This window comes from Arachis hypogaea, chromosome 16 (genome assembly GCF_003086295.3).
Source record: "Arachis hypogaea cultivar Tifrunner chromosome 16, arahy.Tifrunner.gnm2.J5K5, whole genome shotgun sequence".
In the NCBI taxonomy this organism is placed as follows: domain Eukaryota; kingdom Viridiplantae; phylum Streptophyta; class Magnoliopsida; order Fabales; family Fabaceae; genus Arachis; species Arachis hypogaea.
In genome coordinates, this window is record NC_092051.1 from 55,638,807 (window position 1) to 55,641,727 (window position 2,921).

Consider the following 2,921-nt stretch of genomic DNA (forward strand, 5'->3'; position numbering starts at 1 on the left):
CCACTTTGAGTGCAGGGAGGTCAGAATCCAACAGCATCAGCAGTCCTTTTTCAGCCTGAATCAGATTTTTACTCAGCTCCTTCAATTTCAGCCAGAAAAATACCTGAAATTACAAAAAAATACACAACTCATAGTAAAGTCCAGAAATATGAATTTTTCCTAAAAACTAATGAAAATAGACTAAAAACTAACTAAAACATACTCAAAACTATATGAAATTAACCCCAAAAAAGCGTATAAAATATCCGCTCATCACAACACCAAACTTAAACTGTTGTTTGTCCTCAAGCAACTAGACAAATAAAATAGAAGACTAATAGGTTGAGAAGCAATAATATCTCATAGTTTTTGATTGAAGCTCAGATTCTAATTAGATGAGCGGGACTAGTAGCTTTTTGCTTCTGAACAGTTTTGGCATCTTACTTTATCCATTGAAGCTCAGAGTGATTGGCATCTATAGGAACTTAGAATTCAGATAGTGTTATTGATTCTCCTATTTCAGTGTGATGATTCTTGAACACAGCTATTTTATGAGTCTTGGCCGTGGCCCTAAGCACTTTGTTTTCCAGTATTACCACCGGATACATAAATGCCACAGACACATAATTGGGTGAACCTTTTCAGATTGTGGCTCATCTTTGCTAAAGCCCCCAATTAGAGGTGTCCAGGGTTCTTAAGCACACTCTTCTTTTTGCCTTGGACCTTGACTTTAACTGCTCAGTCTCAAGTTTTCACTTGACACCTTCACGCCACAAGCACATGGTTAGGGATAGCTTGGTTTAGCCGCTTAGACCAGGATTTTAGTCCTTTAGGCCCTCCTATCCACTGATGCTCAAAGCCTTGGGATCCTTTTTATTTGCCCTTGCCTTTTGGTTTTAAGAGCTTTTGGCTTTTTCTGCTTGCTTTTTCTCTCTTCTCTTTTTTTTTTTTTTCGCAAGCTTTGTTCTTTGCTGCTTTTTCTTGCTTCAAGAATCATTTTTATGATTTTTCAGATTATCAATAACATGTCTCATGTTCATCTTTCTTTCAAGAGCCAACATATTTAACAATCTTAAACAACAAATTCAAAAGACATATGCACTGTTCAAGCATTCATTCAGAAGACAGAAAGCATTGCCACCACATTTAACTAATTAGAATTTCTTTTATTAAAACTCAAAATTTTATTGCCTCTTATTCAAAAGATCTACTACTTTATTCATGTTTGCTGATGATGAGAAAAAATAAACTATAGCTTAATTGGAGATAATATCAAAATAGATATTAATTACTATTATATGACTCCTAAGGTAAACTTCTATAAGGACATTGTCACAGAGTTAAGGCAGAAATTGGAAATTAACAACCTTTATTCTGGGGGCACGGGGGTTCCTCTGATCCTTGGGGTGCTTGGTCCTACAAGAGAAGACTTTTGGCGCTTCAATTCCCTTAAGTCACGCCCTTGCTCCTCTTGTTCTTTAAACATATAGGTCAGCATTTGACTGTGTTCCTTCTTTTCTTTTATTATTTGCTCCATAGCTTCCCGTATCTTGGTAACAGACGTCTCAAGATACTCCCAGTATTCAGATTGAGGGATCTCTGGGAGGAATTCCTGTGCTCTCTTCTTGATGGGATCATCCTGTGCTTGTTGTTTTTCCATTGATGCTTTGGTGATTGGCTTCTCAATTGAGATATACTCAGTTATTCCCATCCTTACTCCAGCGTCCTTGCAGAGCAGGGAAATCATGCTTGGATAAGCCAACCTGGCCGCTTTAGAATTTTTGTTAGCAATTTTGTAGAGTTCAGCTGAAACCAACTGATGAACCTCCACTTCCTTTCCCATCATGATGCAATGGATCATCACTGCTCTTTTAACTGTGACTTCAGAACGGTTGCTAGTAGGCAACAGAGAATGCCCAATGAAGTCTAGCCATCCTCTGGCGACTGGTTTGAGATCTTCTCTCTTGAGTTGATTTGGGACACCCTTTGTGTTGGTGGTCCACCTGGCTCCAAGGATACATATGTCCTCTAGAATCTTGTCCAGGTCAATGTCTGCTCTCATCATCCTCCTGTTGAAGGAGTCTGGATCGTCCTTTAGCTGAGGTAGCTTTAAGATCTCTCTGATCTTGTCAGGGGTGGTATGAACAATCTTTCCTCTGACCATGGTCCAAAATTCATAGAAGGCAGTTCCAGATAGGTTTTGCTTGTCAGTCTGCCACATATTAGCATAGAACTCCTGGACCATGTTCCTTCCTACTTTCGTTTCAGGATTAGCTAGGACTTCCCAGTTCCTGATTCGAATTTGCTCCTGGATCTCCGGATATTCATCTTCTTTCAGATGGAATCTAACTTCCGGGATCACTGATCTCAGACCCATTATTTTAAGATAATGGTCTGAATGTTCTTTAGATAAGAACTTCCCTTGATTCCAAAGTGGTTTTGGAACGCTCTCTTTCTTGCCTCTTGGAGTGGGTTGTTTTCCTTTAGGAGCCATGATCTTAGTGATCTCGGATAAACACACCAAACTTAGAGGTTTGCTTGTCCTCAAGCAAAAGAAAAGAAAGGAGAGGGATAGAAGGGGAGCTAGGTGCAATTGTTGATGGAGGAGGAGGGAGGCCGAACCCAAATTTAAAGGGATGGGGGGGTGGGTTTTCGAAAAATTGGAAAAGATAAGATAAAAAGATTGAGTTGAAAAAGATAAGATAGAAGATATAGTTTAATTTTGAAGAGATATGATAGATTTTTGAAAAAGATAAATTTTAATTTTGAAAAAGATAATATGGAGATTTGAAAAAGATATGGATTAGTTGAAAAGATTTTAGAGTGAAAACGATAGATTTGTTTTCAAAAAAGATTTGAAAAGAGTTGGATTGAATTTGGAAAGAGGGATTTTTTTAAATTAAGGATTTTAGAAATCAGGGTTCTTAACATGTTCATGTAAA